Source organism: Erinaceus europaeus, chromosome 18 (genome assembly GCF_950295315.1).
Source record: "Erinaceus europaeus chromosome 18, mEriEur2.1, whole genome shotgun sequence".
In the NCBI taxonomy this organism is placed as follows: Eukaryota; Metazoa; Chordata; class Mammalia; order Eulipotyphla; family Erinaceidae; genus Erinaceus; species Erinaceus europaeus.
Genome location: NC_080179.1, coordinates 19,218,375 through 19,237,954, shown reverse-complemented (window position 1 = coordinate 19,237,954; position 19,580 = coordinate 19,218,375).

The window sequence follows — 19,580 nt, the reverse complement described above, 5'->3', positions numbered from 1 at the left end:
GTTCCAGTCGGGATCCTTCTGCAGGTCCTTGCGCTTTGTGCTACGTGCAGCTTAACCCTCTGTGCTACTGCCTGACTCCCATGTGCCCACTTTTCCCTGTGGTCCTGCCTTCTCTTCCTTTCTAAGTCACATCTACACAAATTACTATTTCCGAGTATCCTTTCTTTTTTTCTTCCTTTTTCCTTTCTTCCTCTCCTTCTTTCTTGTTTTTTTCTCTTCTCTTTTTGGGTCCTAATGGAATTGGACTTCAGAGCCCTTTGGTCATCTTCCCCTAATGTTTACTTCTCTGGGAGTATGAACCCAGCTTCTTTATGGAGTGCAGAAGGTGGGAGTTCTGGCTTCTGTAGTTGCTTCTGTGCTAGGTATGGACGTTGCCAGGCTGATTCATACTCCCAGCCTGTTTCTGTCTTTCCCTAGTCGGGTAGGGCTCTGGAGAGGAGAGCTTCCAGGACAGAGTATTCTTGGTGGGAGGTCTTTTTCATTCAATGTTTCCTTTTAAAGGTGATGAGTTGCAGAGGTTTTGTCACCCTGCTACAACCTCCCCCCACCCAGGCCAGTATGACTCCTACCTTGGATACATAATTATTAGGAATTGTCACGAGATAAGTAAGACGCCTATTACAGTCTTTTTCGGATTCAGCGTATCCTAATTAATGGAATGAGCTAAGGTAAAGAAAGTAAAGTGGGAGGCCGGGCGCTGGCACGGCGGGCTAAGCGTCCACGGCGCGAAGCAAAAGGACTGATCCGGTTTGAGCCCCGGCTCCGCACCTGCAGGTGAGGTCGTTTCATGGGCGGTGAAGCAGGTCTGCAGGTGTCTATCTTTCTCTCCCCCTCTCTGTCTTCCCTTCCTTTCTTGATTTCTCTGACCTATTCAACAACAACGGCAATAACAAGGGCAACAAAAATGGGAAAAATAGCCTCCAGGAGCAGTGAATTCGTATTGCAGGCACCGAGCCCCAGTGAAAACCCTGGAGGAAAAAGAAAAAAAAAAAAGTAAAGCGCACATGGCGTGAAGCACAAGGACAGGCGTAAGGATCCCGGTTCAAGCCCCCGGCTCCCCACCTGCAGGGGAGTCACTTCACAAGTGGTGAGGCAGGTCTGCAGGTGTCTATCTTTCTCTTCCCCTCTCTGTCTTCCCTTCCTCTCTCCATTTCTCTCTGTCCTATCCAACAACAACATAAATAACAACAACAATAATAACTACAACAATAAAAACAAGGGCAAGGAAAAGGGAATAAATAAATATTAAAAAAAAAAAGTAAAATGGGGTTGGGTGGTGGCACACGTGGTTGAGTGCACATGTTACAATGCAATTTTGCCAGTAGTGAAGCAGTGCTACAGGTGTCTCTCTTTCTCTCTCCCTCTCTATCTCCCCCTTGCTTCTTGATTTTTGTCTCTATTTAATAAGTAAATAAAGATAATAAGAGAAAAATAAAAGAAAGGGGGCAGGAGGTGGTGCACCAGGTTAAGCACATACATTACGGTGAGCAAGGACCCAGGTTCAAGCCCTTGGTCCCCACCTGCAGGGAGAAAACTTGAGGAATGGTGAAGCAGGGCTACAGGTGTCTCTCTCCCTATCTCCCTCTCTCCTTTCAATTTCTCTGTCTCTATCCAATAATAATTTTTTTAAAAAAACCTGTGTCTTTAAAAAAGAGAAAAAAAAGAAAGTACAGAAGCAAGAAGTACTAATAGTGAATTAACTTAAAACAGAAAAGCAAAACAGGAAATTCTCCTCTAAAAGGGAATAAATGACTTTCCTTTCAGGACAGTACATAGATTTAGTGAAAGAATGTTGAGTTATTATTTTTGGAAATTTTAAGATATCAATTTTGCTTATTTCCCAACTCCCAGCTATGTTCTCTTTGCCTGTGTAACTGTACAGACAAGTCCTAGGGCAATAATATAGAGTACCATGGTTCATTTAGAACTGAGCATGGCTTCACCACTTGCAAAGCTTTCCCTCTGCAGGTGGGAACCAGGGTCTCGAACCTGGGTCCTTGCACATTGTAATATGTGTGTTCAATCAGGTGCATCACCTGGCCCCAAGATTTACTTTATAATGCGAGAGATACAGAGAAAGAAAGATCAAATTATTTTTGTTCTTGAAATAGTTTTGTTTTTGAGCTAGACTTGAATAGCAAGACTAGAAATGTCTAATAAATATCATTGTCACCTCTTCAAAATGTGTCATCATATCTCATCCCCCACCAAGACCCACTATCCCTCTACCAAAGTCCATTGGAGCCCCCCCTACCTTTACAACCCACTCTCCCTGTCTCATAGCATCAGTTTTGCAGTTAGAAACCAAAGATTTTTTTAAAAAAATATTTATTTATTCCCTTTTTTTGCCCTTGTTGTTGTCATTGTTGGATAGGACAGAGAGAAATGGAGAGAGGAGGGGAAGACAGAGAGGGGGAGAGAGAGATAGACACCTGCAGACCTGCTTCACCACTTGTGAAGCAACTCCCCTGCAGGTGGGGACCCAGGGCTTGAACTAGGATCCTCACGCAGGTCCTTGCACTTCGCACCGTGTACGCTTAACCCACAGCGTTACTGGCTGACTCAAGAAACCGAAGACTTTTATCTTAGTTTGACTTAGCTGGTTTCCTTACTTCAATTTTTTTTTTTTTTTTGGTTTACCCTATATAGAGTAAATAAAAAGAATATTTTTCTTTTATTTAAGAATGTTTTTCTTAGGGCCGGGTGGTGGCGCACCTGGCTGAGCGCACATATTACAGTATGCAAGGACCTGGGTTCGAGACCCCGGCCCCCACCTGCAGGGGGATAGCTTCACAAGTGGTGAAACAGGGCTGCAGGTATCTCTCCGTCTCGCTCCGTCTCTATCACTGCCTTCCCTCTTGATTTCTGGCTCCCTCTATCCAAATAAATAAATAAAGATAATTTTATGAAAAAAAAAGAATGTTTTCTCTTATCTAGTACTTTAGTATTTTTCTTCTTTCTTTTTCTTTTTACCAGAGCACTGATCAGCTCTGGTTTATGGTGGTACTGGGGATTGAACCTGGAACTTTGGAGCCTCAGACTTGACAGTCTGTTTGCATAACCATTATACTATCTACCTCTGCCCTAGTATTTTTCTTTTTAATATTCGTCTTTTAGCTAAGTCCCTTTAGTATTTCTTATAGGGCTCATTTAGCATTGGTGAATTCTCCTAACTGTTGCTTGTTTGAAGAACTCCTCACCACTCCTGAATTTTTAGTCCAGTTATGTGAAATACAAGTTATTGATAGATTTGAATTGAAGTCTGTCATTTTTATATTTATTTTATATTAGTTCTATTAATTTTTGTTGTTCTTTGGAATTTCACTGTTTTCTTTTAGGCTGATTATTTTAGAATTCCATTTTCTTTTCTATATAACTTTAAAAAATATTTTATTTATTTATCATTGGATAGAGACAGAGAGAAATTGAGAGGAGTGGGGGAGATACAGAGGGAAAGAGACAGAGAGACACCTGCAGCCCTGTTTCACCACTTGTGAAGCTTTCTCCCTGCAGGTGGGGACCAGGGGCTTGAACCTGGGTTCTTGTGCACTATAATGTGTGCCCTTAACCAGGTGTGCCACTGCCTGGCCCCTCTATATTAACTTTTTAGTTATTTTTCATTTCATTTGTGTTTTGAATGGTTGCCTTAAAGATTATAATATATAATCTTCAATTTGCAATCAGTTTCTATAAACATTTTATGGCAACAGTGTTTCATTTACCCCCAATTCTTTATGACCAAGGATCATTAATTTTAGGCCAAAGTTAAAAAACAATTAATTGATTATTTTTATTAGAAAAGTCATATTTAGTAATTAATGAAAGGAGTAGAACGAACCAGAGCATTACGCTGGTAAATGTAATGCCATGGATCAAACTTGGGATCTTATGCTTGATAATTCAAGAGTTTATCTGTCCGCTATGCCACCTCCTGGACGAGGCCAAAATTTGCCCTGCATTTGATTCTCTTTTACTGAAATGCAGCCATACTAAGTTATTGTCTGTGGCAGCAGCTTTCACGTTATGATCAAAGAGTTGAATGAGAAGTTGTAGCAGAGATTCAAAGAGCTGTTGCATCACATTGCCGTGTGCAAGGACCCTAGTTAAAGCCCCTGGTCTCTAACCTGCAGCAGGGAAGTTTCTTGAGCGGTGAGGCAGTGCTTCCAGTGTCTCTCTCCCTCTACTCCTATCTCCTACTTCCTCCTTGATTTTGCACTGTTCTATCAAATAAAAGAAAGGGAGTAAGGAGATTAGGCGGTAGTGCACTGGATTAAGCACACATGGTGCCAAATGCAAGGGACCCACGTAAGGATCCAGGTTCGAGTTCTGGCCCCCACCTGCAGGGAGATCACTTCACAGGTGGTGAAGCAGTGCTGCAGGTGTCTATCTTTCTCTCCCTCTCCCTGTCTTCCCCTCCTCTCTCCATTTCTCTCTGTCCTATCTAACAACAATAACAATAATAACAGTAACAACAAAAATGGAAACATAACTGCCAGGAGCAGTGGATTCATAGTGCAGGCAACAATAAACATATAAATAAATAAAAAGGGAAAAAGTGGTCTCTGGGATGACTGACACCAAGTCCTAGCAATAACCCTGGGGGGAAGGGATATATCAACTCTAAAAAAGGTTTCCCATCTGACCTCTTGTAGAAAGTTTGTTGACTTGTGATCCAGGAGGTGGTGTAATGGATTCTCAACCATTAGATCCCAAGTTCAATCCCTGGCAGCACATGTACCAGAGTGATATCTGATTCTTTCTCCTTTCTCATGAATAAATAAATTCTTAAAATAAAAAGAAAGTTTTTTGACTCCTACTATATGCTATCGTTGTGATATATATTGATATAATTATGTTATAAATACCATATATTCATAACTTTTCTTTAAATGGTGCTATGTACTTAATGAAATTAGTAACAAAATATAGACTTTAATATTTATGTATTTACTATTTCTGCTAGTCCTTATTTGTCTCCTCAAATCTGGATTTCCTTTTGTTTTCATTTTATTTCAGTCTGAATTTCTTCTCTTATCATTTTTTGCATTCTAATTATTTTGATGATGACTTCTTTTCAGTTGTCACTTACTTAAAAACATCTTTATTTTGCTTTCACTTTTAAAAAGATTTATTTAGGAGGCCAGGTGGTGTCACACCTGGTTAAGCACACATACTACATTGCACAAGGGCGCAGGTTCAAGCTCCTCACTCCCACCTGCAGGGGCAAAGCTTCATGAGTGTTGAAGCAGGGTTGCAGGTTTCTCTCTCTCTCTCTCTCTCTCTCTCTCTCTCTCTTTCTCTGTCTCCCCTTCCCATTTCAATTTCTGTCTCTATCCAATAATAAATAAATAAAAAGATTAAAAAAATTTATTTATTGATGAGATAGAGGGGAGAGAACACAAACTAGGACATAACTCTGGCATTTGCAGTGTTGGGAAATAAACTCAAGACCTATATGGACCAATGGAATAGGAACAGGATAGAGATCCCACAACTAACCCCACACACGTATAGGCACACTGTATCTGACAAAGGGGCCAAAATTGCCCAATGGGGGAAAAGAACGTCTCTTTAACAAATGATGCTGGGTGAATTGAACAACCACCTGTAGAAAAATGGAACTAGGCCACCACTTAACTGTGCATCAAAATTAGCTCAAAATAGACCAAAGATCTTGATTTTAGACCTGAAACTATAAGATACATAGAAGAACATATGTGTGAAACATTTCAAGACCTTAGCATTAAAGAATTTTTGGAAAGGGGCCAGGTGGTGGCACACCTGGTTAACTGCACATATAACCATGCACAAGGAGCCAGGTTCAATCCCCTAGTCCCCACCTGCAGGGGGAATACTTCATGAGTGTGAAGTAGTGCTGCAGGTGTCTTTCTGTCTCCCCCCCCAATTTCCCTGCCTCCTTAATTTATCTCCGTTCTATCAGATAAAATAAATGAAAAAAAATTAAAGAAAAGAGGTGTTTGGAAACTCTGCTCCATGGGCAAGCAAGACAAAAACAGTATTGAATAAATGGGATTGTATCAAAAAAAGCTTCTACACATCAAAAGAAAATTTCATAAGGATAAACAGGAAACCCAGCAAATGGGAAAAAAATATTTTTACACTGAACTTCAGATACGCAGTTGACATCAAACATCTGTAAAGAACTCATACAGACCAACAAAAAGAAAAATAACCCAATAAAGTGGGCAGAAGATATGAGTAGACAGTTCTATAAAGAAGAATGGGGGAGTCGGGCAGTAGTGCAGCAGGTTAAGCTCAGGTGGCTCTAAGCACAAGGACCAGAGTGAGGATGCCAGTTCGAGCCCCCAGCTCCCCACCTGCAGGGGGGTCGCTTCACAGGTGGTGAAGCAGGTCTGCAGGTGTCTTATCTTTCTCTCCCCCTCTTTGTCTTCCCCTCCTCTCTCCATTTCTCTCTGTCCTATCCAACAATGACATCAATAACAATAACAAAAATAACTGCAACTGTTGTTAAAATTTCGGAATGCTTTTGCCGGGCCAGCTAGCTTCACGGGCGGGTAACAGAGACGCGGAGACGATGGCTGGGCAGGGAAGCTGTATTTCTTTATTCACGAACAACGATTCATAAACTAAACCAAACTAATCACCAAACAGAACTCGGCTGTCTCTTTGCGGCGGCACAAGCACTCCCTCTTACTCTTGAACTCAGGAACTCTCCAACTCTGGAACTCTGGAACTCTCGTACTGGGGAACCCTCTGAAACTCTTCCACTGTGGAACTCTCTCTTACTCTGTAACCCTGAAACTCTCGAACTCAGGAACTCAGGAACTCTCGGACTCAGGAACTCAGGAACTCTCGGACTCAGGAACCCTCTCTCGGGGTTCCTTGGGGCGGGGCCAAGCAGGCCCGCGAAATTAACAGGACTGATCCAATTCTCTTGGCAGGGGAGGGCTAGAACAAACCAATGTAAAGCATACGACAGCAACAATAAAAACAACAATGGCAACAAAAAGGAAATAAATAAATATTTAAAAAAATAAAAAAGAGACAGGCGTCAGGCAGTAGTGCAGTGGGTTAAGCGCAGGTGGCGCAAAGCACAAGGACCACCATAAGGATCCCGGTTCAAACCCCTGACTCCCCACCTTCAGGGGTGTTGCTTCACAAGCGGTGAAGCAGGTCTGCAGGTGTCTATCTTTCTCTCCCCCTCTCTGTCTTCCCCTCCTTTCTCCATTTCTCTCTGTCCTATCCAACAACAACAATAATAACTACAACAATAAAACAAGGGCAACAAAAGGGAATAAATATTTTTTAGAAAAATAATAGATACACATGGCCCACAGACATATGTGGAGATGCTCCAATTCACTCGTCATTAGAGAAATGCAAACTGAAACAACACTGAGATTCCACCTCACACCTGTGAGAATGGTCTCCATCAGTAAAACAAGAAAGATACGTGTTGGAGAAGATGTGAAGAGAAGGAACTTTACATTGTTGGTGGGAGTGCAAGTTGATGTAATCATTATGAAGAACAGTATGGATAATCCTTAAGCAAATATAAATGGAGGCACCTTATGATCCAGCAATTCCACTCCTAGGGATTTACTCAAAAGACATAATAACTCTGACTTGAAGGGATAGTTGCACCCCCATGTTCACAGTAGCAATTCCTCTCCTGGGGATATATCTTAAGGAACCCAACACACCCATGTTCATAGCAGCACAGTTTGTAATAGTCAAAACCTGGAATCAACCCAGGCATCCAGCAACAGATGAGTGGCTGAGCAAGTTGTGGTCTATACACAATGGAATACTTCAGGTATTAAAAATGATGATTTCATTGTTTTCAGTCCATTTTGGATGGAGCTTGAAGAAATCATGTGAAGTGAAATAAGTTAGAAACAGAAGGATGAATATGGGACGATCTCACTCATAGGCAGAAGTTGAAAAACAAGATCAGAAAAAAAAAAAGAAAAACATGATCAGAAGAGAAAACACTAAGCAGAACTTGGATTGAAGTTGGTGTATTGCACCAAAGTGAGATTCAGGGGTATGTAGGGGGAGGGTTCAGGTCCTGGAACATGATGGCAGAGGATCTTGTGGGGATTTGTGTTGTTCTGTGGAAAACTGGGAAATGTTATGCATGTACGAACTATTGTATTTACTGTCGACTGTAAAACGTTAATCCCTTAATAAAGGAAAAAAAACAGGAAAAAAAAAAGAATGGTTTCACTTATATGTAGCATATAGAGAATTGACTGGTCACATCCATTGGGAACATCATCACAGGACCTTTTTTTTTTTTAAATTTCTTTATTGGGGAATTAATGTTTTACATTCAACAGTAAATACAATAGTTTTAACATGCATAACATTTCCCAGTTTTCCATATAATAATACAACCCCCACTAGGTCCTCTGTCATCCTTCTTGGACCTGTATTCTCCCCACCCACCCACCCCAGAGTCTTTTGCTTTAGTGCTATATACCAATTCCAGTTTAGGTTCTACTTGTGTTTTCTCTTCTGATCTTGTTTTTCAACTTCTGCCTGAGAGTGAGATCATCCCATATTCAGCCTTCTGTTTCTGACTTATTTCACTCAACATGAATTTTTCAAGGTCCATCCAAGATTGGCTGAAAACGGTGAAGTCACCATTTTTTAATAGCTGAGTAGTAGTATTCATTGTATATATAGACCACAACTTGCTCAGCCACTCATCTGTTGTTGGACGCCTGGGTTGCTTCCAGGTTTTGGCTACTACAAATTGTGCTGCCAAGAACATATGTGTACACAGATCTTTTTGGATGGGTGTGTTGGGTTCCTTAGGATATATCCTCAGGAGAGGAATTGCAAGATCATAGGGTAGGTCCATTTCTAACCTTCTGAGAGTTCTCCAGACTGTTCTCCACAGAGGTTGGACCAATTTACATTCCCACCAGCAGTGTAGGAGGGTTCCTTTGACCCCACACCCTCTCCAGCATTTGCTGCTGTTACCTTTTCTGATGTATGACATTCTCACAGGAGGGAAGTTGTATCTCATTGTCTTTATTTGCATTTCTCTGACAATCAGAGACTTGGAGCATTTTTCATGTGTTTCTTGGCCTTTTGGATCTCTTCTGTGGTGAATATTCTGTCCATGTCCTCCCCCCATTTTTGGATGGGGTTATTTGTTGTCTTGTTGTTGAGATTTGCAAGTTCTTTATATATTCTGGTTATTAGCCTCTTGTCTGATGTATGGCATATAAAGATCTTCTTCCATTCTGTGAGGGGTCTCTTGGTTTGGGTAGTGGTTTCTTTAGCTGTGCAGAAGATTTTTAATTTTATGTAGTCCCATAGGTGTATGCTTGCCTTAGTCTTCTTTGGAATTGTATTCATTTCATTGAAGATATCTTTAAAATTTATGTGGAAAAGAGTTCTGCCAATATTTTCCTCTAACTATCTGATTGTTTGTGGTCTAACATCCAAGTCCTTGATCCACTTGGAATTTACTTTTGTATGTGGTGAAATACAGTGGTTCAGTTTCATTCTTCTGCATGTTTCAACCCATTTTTTCCAACAAGAGACTCTGCTTTCCCCATTTAATAGTCTGGGCCCCTTTGTCAAAGATTAGATGTCCATAGGTGTGGGGGCTTACTTCTGGGCTCTCAGTTCTATTCCACTGGTCAGTATGTCTATTAATGTTCCAGTACCAAGCAGTTTTGATGACAATGGCCCTATAATACAATTTGCAATCTGGGAGTGTGATGCCTCCGGTTCTGTTCTTTTTTTCTCAAGATTGTTTTGGCAATTCTAGGTCTTTTCTGGTTCCAGATAAACATTTGTAGCATTTGTTCTATTCTCCTAAAAAATGTGCTTGGGATCTTGATGGGGATAGCATTAAATTTGTAGATGGCTCTGGGTAGTATATTCATTTTGATGATATTAATTCTTCCAACCCATGAACATGGAATATCTTTCCAATTCTTTGTGTCTTTTTCAATTTCCTTGAGTAGTGACTCATAATTTTCAGTATACAAGTCTTTCACTTCTTTGGTTAGGTTTACTCCTAGAGATTTTATTGTTTTTGTTGGTATAGTAAAAGGAATTGATTTCTGGCTTTCAATTTCTTCTTAGTGTTTGCATAGAGGAATGCCACTGACTTTTGAATGTTAATTTTGTAGCCTGATACCTTACTGTATTGCCTGATGATTTCCAAAAGCTTCTTGCTGGATTCCTTAGGTTTTTCTGTGTATACTATCATGTCATTTGCAAATAGGGAGAGTTTGACTTCTTCTCTTCCAATCTGTATCCCTTTAATTCCTTGCTCCTGCCTGATTGCTATGGCAGGAGCAACACTTCCAACACTATGTTGAATAGTAATGGTGATAGTGGGCAGCCCTGTCTAGTACCTGATCTGAGTGGAAATGCTTCCAGTTTTTCACCAGTGAGTATGATGTTGGCTGTAGGTTTGCTATATATAGACTACACTATCTTCAGGAATTTTCCATCTATTCCCATTTTTGTAGTGTTTTTATCATAAAGGGATGTTGTATTTTGTCAAAGGCTTTCTCTGCATCTATTGATATGACCATGTGGTTTTTGGTCTTGCTTTTGATCACAGACCCTTTTGTGGGCTTCTTCAGGACCAAACCCTCATTATGAATTAACAATGGTAGGAACTTCCCCACTTTCTGAAGGGAGTCTGGGTCAGCCTACTCTGCCATTCAAGAAAGACTTTCTGAAGTGAATACAGCCTAGAATGTTCTCAGTTGTGACCATGGACTATGAGTTCTGTCTGACAGGGACTTAGGTTGTACAGACTCTGGTGCTAAATATGAAGAGATATGAACTGCATTAGATCAATGTGGTCAACAGTTAACTGTATTTATATATTTTCTTCAAGTTTATGAGCAACTCTCTGCCCTAATACTGCTTCCTCATTCTATTCTCAACTTTCTAGACAATATTTCTAGCCCACCCTCATGTTAGCTATCAAGCTCAAGAAAAGATTACTAAGGCAGAGGGGATGCTACCGGAATGGTGAGGCAGGTCTGCAGGTGTCTTTTCCTCTCCCTCTCTATCTAACCTCCCCTCTCAGTTCCTCTCTGTCCTATACAGTAAGATGGAAACAATGGCTGCTAGGAACAGTGGATTTGTCCTTCAGGCACTGAGCCCCAGCAATAACCCTGGTGGTAATACAAAACTTTTTTTTTTCACTTTTAAGATTATTATATTTAGATACTTTAAAGATGTTGCAGCGTTGTTTTCTGACCTCCACCATTTGAAGTGAAAAGCTGGTTTTTAAAGATACCATTTTTCTCCTTTAGCAATGAATCATTTCTTCTGACAACTGTAGCCTTTCAGAAGTTTGACTGTATTATGCTTAGCTTAAAAAATATATTATCGGGAGTCGGGCAGTAGCGCAGTGGGTTAAGCACAGGTGGCGCAAAGCTCAAGGACAAGCGGAAGGATCCCAGTTCGAGTCCCCTGCTCCCCACCTGCAGGGGAGTCACTTACAGGCAGTGAAGCAGGTCTCCAGGTGTCTATCTTTCTCTCCTCCTCTGTCTTCCCATCCTCTCTGCATTTCTCTCTGTCCTATCTAACAACAACGACAACAATAGTAACCACAACAGTAAAAAGAAACAACAAGGGCAACAAAAGGGAATAAATAAATAAATAAATATTTAAAATATATTATCTGATTGTTTTTTAAACTAGCCTCAGCTCTGGTTTCTGTTGCTGATAAAGGACTGGGAACCTGGGGCTTGGGAGCCCTAGGCCTGAAAGTCTTTTTGCATAACCATTGTGCTAGCTTCCTCTTCCTAGGTGTAGTTTTCTTTCTTTCTTTCTTTCTTTCTTTCTTTCTTTCTTTCTTTCTTTTTTTCTTTCTTTCTTCCTTCTTCTTTTTTAAACATTTATTTTATGTGTTTGTGTGTGTGTGTGTGTGTGAGAGAGAGAGAGAGAGAGAGAGAGAGAGAGAGAGAGAGGTGGGGAAGAGAGAGAAGCAGAGAGAAGAGCAAAAGAAAATGACCAGAGCACTATTCAGCTCTGGCATATGCTATGCTGTATTGGGAATTGAACCTGGGACCTCATACATGCATGTTTTGTGCTCTACATGGCCAATTACTTGTGGTGTCCATTTTATCTGCTTGTGTTTGTTCTGGTTTTGGTTGCCACTGGGGACTTCACCACTTCAGGACAACTTTTTTTTTTTTTTTCCAAAGATAGAAGGGTAGAGATAGAGACAGAGAGATAGGATGAAATACTCTATAGCATCTAAGCTTCTTTCATGTGGCATTGGGGATGGTCTTTTTTTAATTTAATTTTTTTTAATTATCTTTATTTATTGGATAGAGACAGCCAGAAATTGAGAGGTTGAGAAAGAGAGACACCTGCAGCCCTGCTTCACCACTTGCAAAGCTTTCCCTCTGCAGGTGGGGTCTGGGGGCTCGAACCTGGGTCCCTGAGCACTGTAACATGGGCACTCAACTAAGTGTGCCACCACCTGGTTCCTGGGGCTGGTCTTAGAACTAGCTCATGTATATGACAAAGCAAGTGTACTAGCCCAATGAGTTAACTTGCTGGCTTTTTCTTTTTTTTAAAGATTTTTTAAAAAATATTTATTTATGGGAGCTGGGCAGTAGCGCAGAGGATTAAGCACACATGGCGCAAAGCACAAGGACGGCGTAAGGATCCCGGTTCAAGCCCCCGGCTCCCCACCTGCAGGGGAGTTGCTTCATAGGCAGTGAAGCAGGTCTGCAGGTGTCTATCTTTCTCTCCCCCTCTCTGTCTTCCCCTCCTCTCTCCATTTCTCTCTGTCCTATCCAACAACAATGACCACAATAAAACAACAAGGGCAACAAAAGGAAATAAATAATAAATAAATATAAAAAATATTTATTATTAGAGAAAATCAGAGCAGTGCTCTGGCCCGTATGATAAAGGGGCCTTGTGCTCACAGGTTAGATGCTCAACTTGTTGTATCACTTCCCAGGTTTCTGGCCCCCTCCCTCCAAAAAAGTATTTATTTGTTTATTACTGGAGGAGAGAACCAGAATACCACGTAGCTACATGTAATGCTAGGAATTGAAATCTGAGACCTCATGGTTTTTAGGTCCAGTGCTTTAGCCACTGCACTAGCCCTTGGGTTGCAAGCAAGACAATCAGCTTTCACTTTGTTAAGGTGTTTCCAATGTGGAGGGATTCTGCTTCTTCACTGGGATATTTTGAGGATTTGTGTTTTGAAGCACATCAGTCCTTTCAAGTTGTAGAAGGAGGGCAGAGAATCATTTGATTACTTAATTTTCATGTTTACATAGCATTTGTTTTAAAGTAGTAGGAATCTAAATCCGAATGTGGTTACAAAATCAGCCTCTACTTAAAGTGGTAAGTGCATTTTAATGAAGCTTAATTTTAAAGCATACATCTGCATATTGAAATTTGTTTAAACCAATTTTTAGAGTTTGATCTCTAGAGCACCATTTTTTTCCCCTGAATGTAGCAGTTATTTCCAATAGTTTCTCAGTGCCTAGAAACGTAAAATACATTGGTTCCTTGTAAGTCATTTTATTTCATTTTCTGAATAGATAATATTTGTCCTTTATTTTCTTTCTTTCCTTTTTCCTTTTTTCACTCTTCTTTTCTTCTTTACCAGAGAGTGTAACCTTGTCAGGTAAAGAAAAAGCTGGATAAGAGCAAGAGACTGGCTCAATTCAATGATGGCCTTTTTGGTCAATACCAGACCACCCAGTCATCTGGAGTCTTAATCAGGGAATCCTTGGATTTACACATAGCCATGATGGGCCTACACCTCTCTAATAGATCCCTCTCTCCAACATCACTGGTCAGTTCCATCAGGATAACATCATCATAAACCCTCTTGTGGGCCTCTCCAGGACCTTGCCCTCACTGTAAAGTAGCAATGTTAAGGACTTTCTAAAAGGAGACCTGGTCATTCTACTATGCTGCTTGAGGAAGATTAGTCCTGAAATGAGTGCTGCCTAGAATGTTCCCAGCTGTGACCATGAACTAGGACCTCGGACTGACAGGGATTCAGAGGTTGTACAGGCTCTGGTGCTAAATATGAACAGATATGGGCCAGGGGTTAGATTAAACTGTGGTAAACAGTTAACTGTATTTATATATTTTCTTCTAGTTTGGGAACAACTTTTTGTCCTGATCTAACTTTCTAGCCCCATTTTTAATTTTGACACCATCTTCTTTTTAGGTCACCTGCACGTTAGCTATCAAGATCCAGCAAAAAATGTCAAAGTCATGGGCCCCAAGGAACATACCTAAAATAGTCTTCCTAGCTTCTTTTCACATGAAAATCTCTATTCTCATCTGCTCTATTCTTATTTTTGGTTCCTGTTTATTAAACATTTTGTTCTGCTTTATATCTTACCATCTTTCAGCCACCAAGTTGTGGATGCTACTGTGATTTCATCCTGAACACCCTGGTCAGATGAGTTCACCAGTATGTTCAGGAACCCCACCTCTCTGGACCCCTACCCCACGAGGGGAAGATAGAAACAGGATGGGAGTATGGATTGACCTGCCAACATCCATGTCCAGTTGGAGAAGTAATTACAGAAGCCAGAACTCCTGCCTTCTGCACTCCATAAGTAATTTTGGTCCATACTCACAGAGGTAAAGAAATGTTAGGGGAAGATGACCAGAGGGCTCTGAAATCCACTTCCATCAGGACCCAGAGAGAGAAGAGGAAAAAAAAGTGGAAGGACACTTAGAAGTAGTAGGTATGACTTAGAAGAAAAGGAAGAACCATAGGGAAAAATGGGCAATATCTATTTATATATAAATATAGATAGTTATAGAAAGAAATAATAGTTAACCCACATCTGTGACCTTGGGAGAGTCACTGCAGTTTCCAGTGGAAGGAATGGGGACACAGAACTTTGGTGGTGGGAAAGTTGTGGAATTATTCCCTGTTACCTTATAATTTTATAAATAAGTAATAAATCACTAATAAAAATGAAAGCATTTCTAGAATCATAACACCTGCCAAGTCCAACCCAAGAAGAAGTAGATCACTTAGACAAGCCAATCACTAGTTTAGAAATTGAATCAGTAATCAAAAATCTATCCAAGAATAAAAGTTCAGGCCCCAATGGCTTTACTAATGAATTGTATAAGACTTTCACAGAATGATCGACAAGACTGTGGAATAAGAGGGGTAAAATTCCTTACAATTTCCACCACCAGGGTTCTGTATCCCAGTCCCCTCCATTGGAAGTTTCTCTATTCTTTATCCCTCTGGGAGTATGGACCAAAGATTTTTAGGGGTACAGAAGGTGGGAGGTCTGGCTTTTGTAATTGCTTTTCTGCTAGACATGGGTGTTGTTGACAGGTCAATCCATACCCCCAGCCTTTTTATATTTATTTATTTAAAAAAAGGAGATATTAACAAAACTGTAGGGTAGGAGGGGTACAACTCCACACAATTCCCACCACAAGATCTCTATATCCCATCCCCTCCCGATAGCTTTCCCATTCTCTATCACTCTGGGAGTATGGACCCAAGGTCATTATGGGATGCAGAAGGTGGAAGGTCTGGCTTCTGTAATTGTTTCCCCACTGAACATGGGTGTTGACTGGTCGATCCATACTCCCAGTCTGCCTCTCTCTTTCCCTAGTAGGGTGGGGCTCTGGGGAAGTGGAGCTGCAGGATACATTGGTGGGGTTGTCTGTCCAAGGAAGTCTGGTTGGCATCCTGCTGGCATCTGGAACCTGATGGCTGAAAAGAGAGTTAACATACAAAGCCAAACAAGTTGTTGAATCATTATGGACCTGAAGGCTGGAATAGTGAAGATGAAGTGTTGGGGGGTACTCACTGCAAACTATTGTTTACTTCTGCTTTCAGGTATATATTTTGTCCTAGTTTATGGATACATGTTAACATATGCTCTATCTCAAGGGACCTGGTCTATATCTAGGTTTTGGGACTTTGTTAGGAAGTGAACCACCTGGAATGGAATTAGAAAATACAATGAAAGGAAAGGTCTCACCCGAGTAATGAAGCTGAAGGGTTGACATTCCATGCCTGATGTCTCTGGACACAGTCTGAAGTGAAGCATGCTGGGGTGGCACTCGTTGCATTGATTAGGTTGCGATCGGTGGATGCAATATTATTTGATATGAATTGAGAGAAGCATGCAGGAAAGTGGGCTCCACCCTAAGGTTCCAGGACTGGGGGAAATATAGGCTCTATAGTGGAAATGTGAGGTTCCTGCTGTCTTAGGGTTCAAGAAGACAATGGATAGTTATTGTTATCATCACATTATTTGGTAATTGGGTTAACGTTGAAAGGTCCCTTTGTTAGGGTTTGCTGTATAATACCCAGTATCTTGTATATAGCTGTGCCACTGGTTGCTTCTGTTCTACCTGGTCTAGGCTTTTGAGAGAGTCAACATATCAAAGACTCAGCCTATGTATTAAAAAGACTATTTTTAAAAGTTTGAGACATACAATCAATTTTCCCTTCTCATATTAATTAAATAGTGATTTATATGACTGCAATTTAATAGGAGTGTACATAAACACCATTCCCACCACCAAAGGACTGTGTCCCATCCCACCCACCTGCCCTTGCCCCCTGCCGCCCTGGGAAGCCAAATGTCCACCCTCACCCTCACCACAGGGTTTTTACTTTGGTGCCCTACTCTCAATTTAGTCAGATCCTGCTTTTAGTTTCCCTTTCTGTTCTTCTTTCTCAACTTCTGTTGATGAGTGGGATCATCCCATACTCATCTTTATCTTTCTGACTTAGCTCACGTAACATAATTCCTTCTAGCTCCATCCAAGATGGGTCAGAGAAGGTGGATTCATTGTTCTTAATAGCTGCATAGTATTCCATTGTGTATATATACCACAGCTTTCTCAGCCACTCATCTGTTGTTGGGCACCTGGGTTGCTTCCAGGTTTTAGCTATTATGAATTGTGCTGCCATGAGCATAGGTGTACGCATATCTTTTTGGTTGGGTGTTATGGAGTCCTTGGGGTGTAGCCCCAGGAGAGGAATTACTGGGTCATATGGAAGGTCCATGTCTATCCTTGTGAGAGTTCTCCAGACTGCTCTCCAGAGAGGCTGGACCAATTTACATTCCCACCAGCAGTGCAGAAGGGTTCCTCTGTCCCCACAGCCTCTCCAGCATTTGTTGCTGCTGCCCCCAGCCTTTTTCTGTCTTTCCCTAGCGGGGTAGGGCTCTGGGGAGGTGGGGTTTCAGGACACATTGGTGAGGTCATCTGCCCAGGGAGGTCAGGTTGGCATCATGGTAACATCTGCAACTTGGTGGCTGAAAAACATTAAGATATAAAGCAGAACAAATTGTTTAATAATCAGGAAAGAGTATAGCAGATGAGATTTGGGGTCTTCATGTTGAGAGAAGCTAGGAAGTCTATTTTAGGCATAATCCAGTAGCCCGTGAGCGCATCAGAGAGAGCAAGCAAGGAGGGATATATCACAGCAGACTTGGGACAGAAGAGTAAGGAGGCAGAGAAGGCCCTTGTCAAGGAATTTTGCAAGATTTCTCCTACCAACTGGTATTTTCTGATCAAGAATGAAAGCTCAACATTTTTTTCTTCCTAAGATCTTTATAACCTTCTGGAATCCATTCCCTAAGGCAGGGATGACAAACTACAGCTTGGGACTTTTTTTTTCCCCCCAGAGCACTGCTCAGCTCTGGTTTATTGGGTGTGTGTGTGTGTGTGTGTGTGTGTGTGTGTGTGTGTGTGTGTGTGTGGTGTGGGGGTAGGGTTGAACCTGAGAGCCTTTTGCATAACCACTATGCCTTTTGCCCAGCCAGGGTTATTTCCTCCCAACATTTTCATATGGTTGGAAAAAAAAATCAAAGGATGAATTTTTAAATTTTATTTATAAAAAGGAAACACTGACAAAACCATAGGATAAGAGGGGTACAACTCCACACAATTCCCATCACCAGAACTCTGTATCCCATCCCCTCCTTTGATAGCTTTCCTATTCTTTAGCCCTCTGGGAGTATGGACCCAAGGTCATTGTGGGATGCAGAAGATGGAAGGTCTGTAATTGCTTCCCCGCTGAACATGGGCATTGACAGGTCGATCCATACTCCCAGCCTGTCTCTCTCTTTCCCTAGTGGGGTGGGGTTCTGGGGAATTGGAGCTCCAGGACACATTCGTGGGGTTGTCTGCCCAGGGAAGTCTGGTTGGTATCATGCTAGCATCTGGAACCTGGGGGCTGAAAAGAGAGTTAATATATAAAGCCAAACAAATTGTTGACTCATCAATCTAAAGGCTGGAATAGTGCATCCTAAGGATGAATTTTTTTACTTGTACATGAGTATTTATAACAGCGTTGTTCATATTAGCCCCACACTGGCAACAACCCAAATGTTCACCAGCTAATGAATAGATATGAAGGGGTGGGGTAGGGGGGAAACCATTGAATGGAGTATTATTCAGCTAGAAAAAGGATCATGAGAAGTTATGTCTTCTTTTCTTTTTCTTTAAATTTATTTCTTTATTGGGGAATTAATGTTTTACATTCAACAGTAAATACAATAGTTTGTACATGCACAACATTCCCCAGTTTCCCATATAACAATACAACCCCCACTAGGTCCTTTGTCATCCTTGGACCTGTATTCTCCCCACCCACCCACCCCCACCCCAGAGTCTTTTACTTTGGTGTAATACTCCAACTCCATTTCAGGTCCTACTTTTTTTTTTTTCCTTCTGATCTTGTTTTTCAACTTCTGCCTGAGAGTGAGAGCATCCCATATTCAGGATGGATATTTTTTAACATGACAATTAGTTGAAATTTCAAATTTCAGTGCCTCTCAGTAAAGTTATATTGGAACACAGATATGCTCATTCATCTGCAGAGGGGTTGCTGTGACAAATACTATTTGGTTTTTAAGGAATTTTGTAGGCCCCTAGTGTGAACCTAATATATAAAAATTATATACGCATATATATTGCTACCAGGGTTATTACTGGGGCTCAGTGCCTCCACAATAAATCTACTACTCCCAGTGGCCTTTTCCTTTTTCCTTTTCTTTCTTCTTCCTTTTCTCTCTCTCTTTCTTTTTTTTCTTTTTCTTTTTTATAGGACAAAGAGAAGTTGAGAGGAGAGGGAGAGAGAGATGCACATGCAGCACTGCTTGTGAGGACTCCTGAAAGTGGGGAGTGGTGGCTTGAACCACATGGTAACAAGTGTGCTCAAGTGCATGGCCCACCATGAGGCCACCTCCTATAATTTGTATTTTTAGGTTTGCTTTTTCACCTCCCTCTCTCTCTTTCAGATTATTTATTAATGAAAGAGAAAGGGAAGGGAGAGTGTGGGGGAAGAGAGAGGGAGAGAGAGATGCAGAGCATCACTCTGAAGCTTGAGGTGCTGGGATTGATAGTGTGTTTGAGAATCCAACACTTCGTCTACTGCACCACCTCCCGGACTGCACAGACCTGCTCGTTCAAAGTTGACCACAGTCAGTGCACACTCTCAATCATCCACTCTTACATCTTCTCTGACTTACATTTGATTCACTTTTAGGCTCTCCTAGGTCTCTATTGACTTCTGCTTCAGATCTTTCTTTCTTTCTTTTTGACTTTTAGGAAATGGCTTT